Raw genomic sequence first — 12,741 nt, 5'->3', positions numbered from 1 at the left:
AAAATTTACACTGGATAAAAGAAAAATCTGCCTAATGTTAAAGTACATTAGACTGTGAAATAATCTCCAGAGGAAACCCATGAAAGGGATCAGACATTTGTATGTATAACAAGAATATCCAAAATTACACTAATGTTAATAAACATTTGGGAAGGGAAATTAAACCTCAGTCTGCAAGGCATAAACCAATCTCTAACTACTAGAGATCTGGATGATACCTTACATGATGGGGGTGGGGGAAGATTATTCCACATCTGCTGCCATGGAGTTCTGACATCTTCCTCTGTAGCATCTGGTGTAGGGCCCTGTCAGAGGGAGGACAGTGGACTAGGTGCTCCTTGGGTCTGAGCCAGTCTAGCAATCCCAATGTTCCTAGGAAAGCCCTGTCACTTGACTAATTTAAAATAGGGCAGGGCAAAGCACTGGAGGATATAATATAGGGAACGGTCCCACCTCAACAAAGGATTGGGTTAGGTCAGTGCGGTTTCCAATCACTGGCACATATACCAGACACATGGACTTTGGGCTTTTGTTATCAGTGCTTTAAGGTGCCCCTCTGACCTTTACTAATGACCTTCTGTGCTAGGCCCTGAAGTGCCTGACTATGGTGAAGAAGCTGGAGTCTGTAGCAGCGCAAGCTCTGTGACAGTATGCACAAATGGATGTGATTCAGGAGGCGTCCCTTATGTCTGTGATTTTCATTTTTTATAACACAGGCATTTTAAGAGAGGATTCCATCTATGCAGGTAACTCGCTTGCTCCATCGCTCTGCCCCAGACAATTATCATTGTTATTATTTGTCTTGCAGTAGCACCTAAAGTCTCCAGCCAAGTCCGGGGCACTGGTGTTGCAAAATGCTGTACAAACACAAAGTGAGAGGCATGCCTTGCCTAAGAAAGCTGGTGATCTAATCAGACAAGAGAGACAGAGGGCAAAGAGAGGTGCAGTCAGTCTGCCCAAGTGCACCCAACAGGTTATGGCAGAGCAGGGGATAGGACCCAGGGCTCACGGGTCCCTGGCAAGTGCCCTGTTCACTGAACCACACCACACGCCTGTGAAGAAGGGCACACAGCACAACCTCTCACCTGTTGAAATTTTCTGGGTGCAGCTGCTGGTGGGTGAGCACCCACCAGAACTGGGTGGTGCTCTTCCTGAAGCATCCCTACCTGTGAAATCTGCAAAACTAAACGAACTATATTCAGCCCTCAAGTAAATACATTCCCATCAAAACGATGAGGAGTCCAGTAGCACCTTAAAGATTAACAGATTTATTTGGGCATAAGCTTTCGTGGGTAAAAAACCCACTTCTTCAGATGCAGAAGTGGGTTTTTTACCCACGAAAGCTTATGCCCAAATAAATCTACTGGTCTTCAAGGTGCCACCAGACTCCTCGTTGTTTTTGTGGATACAGACTAACAGGGCTACCATTCCAATCAAATTGCATACATTCTCATCAAATTTAATGGAAGATGCACCTATTATGCGGGGGTTGAATGTAGTCCTATCTACTTATTACGCACATATTTTTACGTTCCTTTAACCTATTTCTAAATTATGTTTAAAAATCTTGTAAAAGCATTTGTAAAAGCAGGTAACACAGTGTAGGAAATGAAATGATACAGCAACAGCCATGCTTCTCAGCCACCCCAAAACAAGACTCAAGAAAATTAGAAAGGCTACAAAGGCAGAAAATGCAATAGTAATGGGGGATTTGAACTATCCTCATATTCACCGGATATATATCACCTTAGGACTGGATACAGAGATACAATTTCTAGACACCATCAATGACTGCTTCTTGGAGCAGCTTGTCTTGGAACCCACTAGGGGTGAGGCAACTCTTGATTTTGTCCTAAATGGCACACAGGATCTGGTCCACGAGGTGAATATAGCTGAACAGTTCAGAAATAGCGACCCTAATTTTATTAAATTCAACATCCTTATAGGAGAAAATGTCAATGAAACGCACTGCAGCAGCATTTAACTTCAAACAGGGGAACTACACAAAAATGAGGAAACTAGTTAAACAGAAATTAAAAGAAACAGTTACAAAAGTGAAATGCCTGGAACTTGCATGGAGGCTATTTAAAAACACTATTACAAGAACTTAAACTGAATGTATACCCCAAATTAAAAAAACAAAAACAGGAAAAGGATAAAAAAATGCCACCCTGGCTGAACGGCAGAGTGAAAAAGGTGGTGGGAGGCAGAAAGGCATCTCTTAAAAACTGGAAGTCAAATCCTACTGAGGAATAGACAGGAGCATAAACACTGGCACGTCAAGTGTAAAAGTATAATTGGGCAGGCCAAGAACGAATTTGAAGAGCAACTACCAAAAGACACAAAAACTAACAGCAAAAACAAATTTTAAGTACATCAGAAGCAGGAAGCCTGCCAATCAGTGTGGCCGCTGGATGATTAAGGTGCTAAAGGAGCATTCAGGGAGACAGGCCATTGCAGAAAAACTCAATGAATTATTTTGCATCAGTCTTCAATGCAGAGGATGTGAGGGAGATCCCACACTTGAGCCATTCTTTTTAGGTGAGAAATCTGAGGAATTATCCCAGACTGAGGTGTCAATAGAGGAGGTTTGGGAACAAATTGATAAATTCAACAGTAATACATCACCAGGTCCAGATGGCATTCACCCAAGAGTTCTGAAGGAACGCAAATATGAAATTGTAGACCTACTAACTGTGGTATGTAACCAATCACTTAAATCAGCCTCTGTACCAGAGGACTGGAGGATAGCTAATGTAACACCTAATTTAAAAAAAAAGAGGCAATCCTGGCAGTTACAGGCTGGTAAGCCTAACTTCACTAACAGGCAAACTGGTTGAAACAACATATATGAACATGATATGTTGGGGAAGAGTCAACAGAGCTTTTGTAAAGGGAAATCATGCCTCATCAACCTTTTAGAATTCTTTGAGGGGGTCAACAAATACGTGGACAAGGGTGATCCAGTGGGTATAGTATTCTTGGACTTTCAGAAAGCCTTTGACAAGGTCCCTCACCGAAAGCTCTTAAGCAAAGGAAGTAGTCTTGGGCTAAGACGGAAGGGTCTCTCATGAATCAGCAACTGGTTAAAAGACATGAAACAAAGAGTAGGGATAAACGATCAGAATGAAGGTTTAAAAATAGCAATATCCTCCTCCCAGTGGCATATCAAAAAAATAAAGAGTACTGCATGCAACTGTATGTGAAGATCATCTGGCTATGTTCTGTGATTGTCTGGCACACAGATTATCAATGTACAGCAAAACCCTGCTCTTAAAGCAGAGCCAAGCCAGCAGACTGCATCTGGATTGCTGCCTGGAGGTGCATGAAGGATTCAACATGTGTCAGATGGGTGAGAGCTGGGTGGAGCTGGATAACAGGCAGCGCAGAGCAGTTTGTGGAAGTAATTTATTAGCTCCGGTCTGTGCCACCAGAGTAATCGTTACTGAATGTGAAAAGTAAAATAAATACGGCGCATCTTTTCAGCTGTGTACTTTACAACAACATCACTGCAACAGGGTGCTTCCCTGCTACTTTATTGACCAATCTACTCTTCCCAGCTAGTTCACACACCCTGAGGCACTGAGGTTATTACATCAGCTCGGAACTGGAGTATGTGAGCGCCCCTGGGTCAAAAGCCTGTCAAGTCACTCTGTAATACTCTGCCCTTCTGTAGTAAGGACTGCATGATAGGTCCTTCCATACTGAGGAAGGACTTAGGTGCCCTCTGTTAGCTTATTCTTCCGTGTCTAAAATGGATTAAAGGTAGTGTGGAGGCAGCATACTCAGCTCCTGGTGAGAACTTCACACTTCTTAGGGGTATTCTACCCAGCCCTGCTGTGCCAGAAGGACAGCTTCCATGACACAGGGCGGGCAATAAGCTACAAACAAATGGGAGGTGGGTGAAGGGCAAAGGAATCCTTGGGGTCTGGGAGGCATGTGAACAACAACCTGAAGACAAGAGTGTTGAAACATTTGTTTTGAAACTGTGCTCTGCCCCTTGTGCATCTTTCACATACCTTCATATAAAGTGTTACCTGGATTTTGCAAAAAAAGAGACAAGAAAATAACGAAAATCAGTCACAGTTTAGGTTTTCCCAGAAGGGCGGTGTCCCAGTCTGATAGGTACCACAACAGCGTGTTTGCTAATAGTTAAGTATTTCACACATATGCTCTCTAACACACACTGCATCTGCTGTGCAAAGTGCCAGAAAACAAGTACATATGGGCTTACACGTAGCACTTTGAACTCTGTGTCTCCAAGGTTTAGCAATGAATGTTAAGAGGTTTACATGATGGGAGGGATCGTGACCAAGCTGAATAACTTTTGACAAGCACTATATCCCGACGGCACTGCCAACTCTCAACTTGATTTTGAATCATGCTGCTGTGACAGAGGAAGTGAGCATATAATTCTCACAAGACAATCCTTATGATTGAGAATATTAAATCTTCCCAATTAAGGTAAGGGGTCCCAATCAGTGAGTCTACACTGAGCTAGCAACAAGGGTCCAACAAATAAGAAAATGGGGGGGATGCCCCAGGAGCTTTAGAATGTGTCTTAGGCCCCCAGGTCACTAGTGCAAATATAGCCCAAGTCAGTTGTGTCACCATCAAATAGTTCTTTACTGGTCTATGAAATGAGCTTGATTAGGATGACACAGTGCCCAGTCCTGTCCATCTAATTCTCAGTGGGCAAATGTCCACATCAAGAACTGACATTAAATGTAGTGCTAACTGGTATCTTTGTGGGCAGTTTCAGCAGAGGGGCCAAAAATTAAACAGACAATGTGCAACGAGTGCCTCTTTCTCCTTTAGTGATGGTCCCTCCAGATCAGGGATTGTGCACATTGGGGGGGCCAATGTGTGGGGGAAGCTTGCCCTGTCCCAGCTGGTTTTGTACCTATTCTGGGAACTGAGGTCTTAGTATTGAGGACTGGCAATCCAGCACCTTTCACCCACCCTAAACTCTCACAAATTCAAATGGGGGTAAAATACCCACTAATCTTTATCTCAACCAGTCACTAATAATCGATGTATCTCTGGTGCCAGACTGATATATGTTTATTCTGATGTGCATGCTGTACAATTCAGTATATGTATTTGTGTAGCCACCTCTGTACTCCTGGCAAATGAACCCAGAGTAAAGAATAAACTACACATGGTAAAGAGAACATTTTTATCAGATTCCTGAATACCATGAGTCATAAGAATGTAACAACGGCCATACTGGGTCAGACCACTGGTCCATGTAGCCCAGTATTCTGTCTTCTGACAGTGGCCAGCACCAGAAGCTTCAGAGGGAATGAACAGAACAGGGCAATCATCAGGTGATCCAGCCCCTGTTGCCCATTCCCAGCTTCTGGCAGTGGGGGGTTTAGGGACACTTAGAGAATGGGGTTGCATTCCTGACAATCTTGGCTAATTGTACCCAGTTATAGCTTTGGCCTTCACAACATACCATGGCAATGAGTTCCACAGGTTGACTGTGTGATATGTGAAAAAATACTTCCTTTTGTTTTAAATCAGTTACCTTTTAATTTAATCAGGTGATACCTAGTTCATGTGTTATGTCAACGGGCAAATAACACTTCTCGACTCACTTTTCCCACACCATATATGATTTTATAGCCCTCTATCATATCCCCCCTTAATCGTCTCTGTTCTAAGATGAACAGTCCCAGGCTTTTTGATCTCTTCTAATATGAGCTGATGTTTTCAGAGAACTATCTATGATGACTCCAAGATCTCTTTCTTGACTGGTAACAGCTAATTTAGACCTCATCATTTTGTACCTATAGTTGGGATTATGTTTTCCAATGTGCATTATTACTTTGTACTTATCAACACTGAATTTCATCTGCCATTTTGTTGCCCAGTCACCCAGTTTAGTGAGATCCCTTTGTAAGTCTTTGCAGTCAGCTTTGGACTTAACTATATTGAGTAATTGTGTATGGTCAGCAAATTTTGCCATCTCACAGTTCACCCCCTTCATAATATCATTTATGAATATGTTGAACAGCACAGGTCCCAGTATAGTTCCTTAGGGGACCCTGCTATTTACCTCTCCCCATTGTGGAAGCTGACTATTTATTCCTACCTTTTGTTTCCTGTCTTTTAGTCAGTTACTGATCCATGAGAGGGCTTTCCCTCTTGTCCCATGACTGCTTAGTTTGCTTAAGAGCCTTTGATGTGGGATCCTGTCAACAGCTTTCTGGAAGACCTAGTACACTATATCCACTGGATCAACCTTGTCCACATGTTTGTTGATACTCTCAAAGACTTCTAATGGCTTGGTGAAGCATGATTTGCCTTTATAAAAGCCATGTTGACTCTTCCCCAACATATCATGTTTATATATATGGCTGATAATCATGTTCTTTACTATAGTTTCAACCAACTATGTTTTAAATCAATCCTATGTTGCAAGTGGGTTCGCCTGAAACAGCTGTGTTTGGGGGGTATAGGGGCCTGGAATTATATGATTGTGGGCCCCTTACTGAATGAGGGAGGCAACCTAGTGACAGAGGATGTGGAAAAAGCTAATGTACTCAATGCTTTTTTTGCCTCTGTTTTCACTAACAAGGTCAGCTCCCAGACTGCTGCGCTGGGCATCACAAAATGCAGAAGAGATGGCCAGCCCTCTGTGGAGATAGAGGCAGTTAGGGACTATTTAGAAAAGCTGGACGTGCACAAGTCCATGGGGCCGGACGAGTTGCATCCGAGAGTGCTGAAGGAATTGGCGGCTGTGATTGCAGAGCCACTGGCCATTATCTTTGAAAACTCGTGGCGAACCGGGGAAGTCCCGGATGACTGGAAAAAGGCTAATGTAGTGCCAATCTTTAAAAAAGGGAAGAAGGAGGATCCTGGGAACTACAGGCCAGTCAGCCTCACCTCAGTCCCTGGAAAAATCATGGAGCAGGTCCTCAAAGAATCAATCCTGAAGCACTTGCATGAGAGGAAAGTGATCAGGAACAGCCAGCATGGATTCACCAAGGGAAGGTCATGCCTGACTAATCTAATCGCCTTTTATGATGAGATTACTGGTTCTGTGGATGAAGGGAAAGCAGTGGATGTATTGTTTCTTGACTTTAGCAAAGCTTTTGACACGGTCTCCCATAGTATTCTTGTCAGCAAGTTAAGGAAGTATGGGCTGGATGAATGCACTATAAGGTGGGTAGAAAGCTGGCTAGATTGTCGGGCTCAACGGGTAGTGATCAATGGCTCCATGTCTAGTTGGCAGCCGGTATCAAGTGGAGTGCCCCAAGGGTCGGTCCTGGGGCCGGTTTTATTCAATATCTTCATAAATGATCTGGAGGATGGTGTGGATTGCACTCTCAGCAAATTTGCGGATGATACTAAACTGGGAGGAGTGGTAGATACGCTGGAGGGGAGGGATAGGATACAGAAGGACCTAGACCAATTGGAAGATTGGGCCAAAAGGAATCTGATGAGGTTCAATAAGGATAAGTGCAGGGTCCTGCACTTAGGACGGAAGAACCCAATGCACAGCTACAGACTAGGGACCGAATGGCTAGGCAGCAGTTCTGCGGAAAAGGACCTAGGGGTGACAGTGGACGAGAAGCTGGATATGAGTCAGCAGTGTGCCCTTGTTGCCAAGAAGGCCAATGGCATTTTGGGATGTATAAGTAGGGGCATAGCGAGCAGATCGAGGGACGTGATCGTTCCCCTCTATTCGACATTGGTGAGGCCTCATCTGGAGTACTGTGTCCAGTTTTGGGCCCCACACTTCAAGAAGGATGTGGATAAATTGGAGAGAGTCCAGCGAAGGGCAACCAAAATGATTAGGGGACTGGAACACATGAGTTATGAGGAGAGGCTGAGGGAGCTGGGATTGTTTAGCCTGCAGAAGAGAAGAATGAGGGGGGATTTGATAGCTGCTTTCAACTACCTGAAAGGGGGTTCCAAAGAGGATGGCTCTAGACTGTTCTCAATGGTAGCAGATGACAGAACGAGGAGTAATGGTCTCAAGTTGCAGTGGGGGAGGTTTAGATTGGATATTAGGAAAAACTTTTTCACTAAGAGGGTGGTGAAACACTGGAATGCGTTACCTAGGGAGGTGGTAGAATCTCCTTCCTTAGAGGTTTTTAAGGTCAGGCTTGACAAAGCCCTGGCTGGGATGATTTAACTGGGAATTGGTCCTGCTTTGAGCAGGGGGTTGGACTAGATGACCTTCTGGGGTCCCTTCCAACCCTGATATTCTATGATTCTATGATTCTATGATTGACTCCTTTTAGCTACAAACAGATGAAAAACTAAAAAAAAATTAACAGGATAAGATCATGTCCTTTTCCAGCTCCATGAGCATTGCGGCAACAGGGTGTCCAGACTCTGCGGGGTCAACCTTCTCTAGCTGACAGAACCTAGCTCCTTAATGTGGAAGACCTCCATCCAAGCCACCAGTATGGATCTAGGAAACCAGTTACTCTTCCTGGAGGATCTCTTTGGCTTGAGTATACCTTCCAGTCCAGGCCCTAGCTGTTCTCTTGGGTCCCTGTGAGCAGAATGCCTGCTGAGAAGTAAGTGGGGATCTCACCTAGCTAGAGTGTGACTGACGAAATACAACTAAGCTTCTTATGGTCTAGTCGAGAAAGGCAGACGTCCTTACTGAACTAAATGAACAATCAGAATATATAAGTGATTGTTTCTCCTCTTAACAGCAGCAAAGAGGAGAAAGAGAAGGGTATGCTCTAGTTCATCCAGGAATTAATTCAGGGAAGTTCTATGACCTGTGTTATGCAGGAGGTCAGTCAAGATGACCACAATAGTGTCTTCTGACTTTATAGTCTATAAATCTAGGGTATGGTTGATGAGCGATAAGTAGCAGGGGCAACTGTGTCTGCTACTGTTAAAGAGGTGCTATTTGCATAAAGAAGAACCTAGCTCTGGGTCTTTGAACAAAAAATATTTTTAAAAATAGATTAAATAAGTAAATAAATAAAAATACCAGCAAAAATAAGCTTTCATTTCTGCACAGATGAGTGGTGCTTGGACCTTCTACAACTGAACAGGGTATATACTGCTTCCCTTTGCATGTCCTGGAACTCGGGATTACCAGTAGATAACAAAAGCTTGTTCCATTATTCATCATAGTCAGAGTGATGCAGGAGCTTCAGCTGGGGAGATAAAAACCAATATGAGGACTGAATGAACATCTCCTACATACTAATGTGAAGAGATGAAGAGATGGGGTGAGCATTGTCTGTGTCTCCTGCACTGGTAATCTGTCTCTGCATCTTTAGAAAATGATCTGAGAGATCTACCCATCCAAATTTCTCATCTGGTGACCTGCTTCATTTCAGCCTGACCTTGAGATGCTACAAAATTGAGCAACTGAGAAGGAAGCAGGAATATTACCAAGTATCAATTTAACAACGTTTGCTTTAAAATGACAGCTCTCTCTGAAGAAAGTAGGTCATTTCTTCAACATCAATTTCAGTGCAATGCAGAGCATAGCTATGTTTGTTTTAACCGGTTATTCCAGTTACTAGGCAATTCCTGTTTGTTTTAAACAAAATAATCCTTTGCAGTGAATAATCCTGGAGCAAAGGGTGTGGTTAAATCACTCCTTTACTTAAACAGGTAACATACGTCTAAGCTGGCTATTCATATTTCATCTATTTAATATAACACAGAACATAGACTAGGGCCAGTGAAAGGATTACAACCAGCACATTTCATATCCTACACCAATCACTACCGGCTGCAAAGGCCAGGAACCTCCAGATTCTTGATATATTGCACGTTTGTCAGCCACCAAACAAATGGATGGAGGGGGCCCAGGGATGGCTAAAATATATGGGGGCATCTCCAGCCCCTGCAGCAGCTCAGGCCTGGGAGAAGTCAAGGGTGGCTTGAAGGTTCCCTATTCCCTTACCCCTGGGCTATGAGTTCTGTGCTGTTCTGAGTCTAAGGGTACGTTTATGCAGCAAATAAAAAACAAACCCTGCAGCAGCCTGGGTCAGCTGACTCAGGCTCGTGGGGCTCAAGCTATGAGTCTAAATAGAGCAGTGTAGAGATTCCACTCGGGCTGGAGCATGGATTCTGAGACCCACCCCCAAAACCGGGTTTCAGAGCTTGGGCCCCAGGCCAAGCCTGAACATCTACACTGCTATTTTTAGCCCTGCAGCTCAAGTCCCGTGAACCCAAGTCAGTTGACCCAGACTCTGAGATTCCCTGCTGCAGGTTTGTTTGTTTTTTGTGTTTTGCTGTGTAGACGTACCCTAAGAAGCTCAGTACAGCATTCCACCCAGAAATTTGGGCTGGGAACAAGGTAAGAACTGAAGCAACTGGGACACTTTCTGGACACACTGGTCCAGATCTCTAGCTGGCATAAACCAGTATGGCTCCTGTGAAGTCACTGAAGCTACATCAATGTATATCAGCTCAAGGTCTGGCCCAGTGCAACCTAAAAATAATCTAATTCTTAAGGAAAGATTCTGTCTAGCAGAGTAAAACAGAGGGCCCAATTTTCCACCTTGTTCCATTTGTTTTATGGCAGTGGAACTCCATTGACATCAAATGGGCAAAGGACAGGGCAACAGGATCTAGAGTCAGGCACAAAGCATTCTACATCGAGGTGAATACCTCTGTAGCCCTCTACCAAACCAACAGTAGGGCCACTGGCTCAGGTCCTAGTGGGGACTATTCATTGTAGACCCTCTGGACCCCCTTTCTATCCTTGGTTACACCTGGTCCAAGCCCACTGAAGGGCAACAAGGGAGCAAAGGGACAGAAGAGGAAAGAGAGAGCAAAGGGGACTTTGCTAAACGTTGTCCTCCCTTCTTGCTGAAGGAATCTGCTGCATATCACATGGAGAAAAAGTCACTCTCTCCAGTAATGGCTTTAGAATACTCAGGCAGTAAAGCTGCCACAATGGCTTCCTTAAGCACAGGGTTTCCCTCTGGTTCTTTCCCCTAGAATGGGGAGGAAAATCAGGCAGTGCCTCCCCTCCGCTAGGGAATCAGATCATGAGTTGCTATGATTACTTCATGAGCCTTTTGCTTGATTGAGTCTTAAACTCAGCCCTGCAATCCCCAATCTTTTGGCAGCCAGGAGCCGAATACAATAAAACATAATTGCTGGTTGGTAATCCATTATTACACGACGTGGCTGGAGCAGCACTCCCTGTTTACAGCAACAGAATTCCTGAACAGGGTTAATACCTATGCTGGCTAATGAGCTTTTCGTGGAAAACTGATCCTAGCTACACCCTTTGGTCCTAGCTACACCCTTTCTATATGTGACAGAGAACGCCTATTCCAACTTGACTTTAACTGCTAACTGGCATCACTGGAAGGTAGTCAGTTACACTAGAGTGTCTTCCTCCTGCTGTTTTATGTTGCCTATTGAATACCCTATCCCCTATTGAATACCTTGAACCTCAATCCCCTCTCATGTATACCAGTGTAAGTCAGAAGGGGCTCCACAGAAGATGGTGGAGCTTCACGGATATGAAACAAGGTGAGTGAGAGGCAAGTTAGTCCTCTGAGTATGCACCACAATCAACAATGACTGTGGGAACTGGAGAGCCAGCAGGGTGAACTCATGCGTTGCTGGGTTGCTCGTGTAATCTATGGGAGAAAGAAGTGTGTACCTTTTTCAGATTTCTCAGTGGCTAAGAGGAGAATTAATATTTGCAATTTGGTGTTGAGAAAAAGTTTTGGCTTGCCAGCCCTGAAGCTCTTTATCCACAAATGAAGTATAACCTAAGTATCAGCATGCTGCTTACGCTAAATCTGGAGAGAACACCTCTGGAGTCAAGAAGATAATTTAATCTTTTATCCCATTTAGTCCTTGACCAGAGACTAACAGCGATGACACTGACAGCAGATTGCTAGGAACAGGAATGAGCTCAAGTAATTTCTGAAACAGTCTTTGCTCGGGTAGTGATAGCTTTCAGTCACTACCAGTCTAGTGGTGCTCTCCAGGAAAAAAGCTTCATGCACCATAGCCTCAGAGCCAGAGAGGGCCCCAGTTTTGGTTTTAAAATACTGTACAGTCAGTGAGCCAAATTAATCCCTAATATAACTTCACTGATGTCAATGGGAGGTTCACCAGAGATGAATATGACCTGCTGTATTTAGACTCCAACTGGATTCCTAAAGTGAGTCTAAGTAAGGGAGCCCAAATTATAGGTGCCAGCTGTTTGATCACTTCCTCATAAGCCACACAGCATTCTGAGTCATGACTCAAAAATTATAGGCGTTTGCTTTGGAAGCAGGAGAAGAGAATGGCTTCCATCCTTCCCACAGGGACTAGGGAAGATAAAGATGCAAGATGCAGTTGGTAAGAAGATAAAGAGACAGCATGTGGGCTAGAGATCAGGTTTCAGCTCCCCAATTCCATCTGCCTGTAATTCCAAAACCAGAGTGTATATTGCTTTGTTGTTTAATGTTACATTTCATGTAGCTGCCCAGCCCTCAGATGAGGGGCTATTTCTCCATTCTCTGAAATGACAAGTGGAATTTGTCTCCACCAACCAGTTAAGAGACATTTAGATTTTAGAGGCAAGAAACTTGATATGAGCCTGAACCACCCCTTACCCTCCATATCCCAGCATTTGTCCAAGTCTGGGTGCTGGTGAAAGTGGAAACAAAATCCTCATTCCATAATGGGCCGGACCCAACCCCGTGATAAGAACACCTCAAAAGTATAAGGACAGTAGGTGCTGAAAGTTGCAACTCAAAGGCTGTCCGTTAACGAACTAAAAATAAACAC

At 44.0% G+C, this 12,741-nt stretch overlaps 1 protein-coding gene across 2 annotated transcripts in view; it reads right to left on the bottom strand.

Annotated features, from left to right (window-relative positions):
* Positions 1-12,741, bottom strand: part of HEMK1 (HemK methyltransferase 1, mitochondrial release factors N(5)-glutamine) — a 133,909-nt gene that overhangs the window by 6,239 nt on the left and 114,929 nt on the right. The window contains exon 11 of one of the 2 annotated variants that reach the window (XR_014712431.1): positions 9,121-9,137. The exons of the other annotated variant lie outside the window; for it this stretch is intronic. The gene's annotated coding sequence lies outside the window, so the exon portion shown is untranslated. Of the gene's footprint in view, positions 1-9,120; positions 9,138-12,741 lie in introns of those variants that run through there. 2 annotated transcript variants of the gene reach the window in all.

This window comes from Lepidochelys olivacea (genome assembly GCF_965140295.1).
Source record: "Lepidochelys olivacea isolate rLepOli2 genome assembly, chromosome: 7".
In the NCBI taxonomy this organism is placed as follows: Eukaryota; Metazoa; Chordata; order Testudines; family Cheloniidae; genus Lepidochelys; species Lepidochelys olivacea.
The sequence above is the reverse complement of the archived record's forward strand: the minus strand, read 5'-3'. Positions and strand labels throughout refer to the sequence as shown.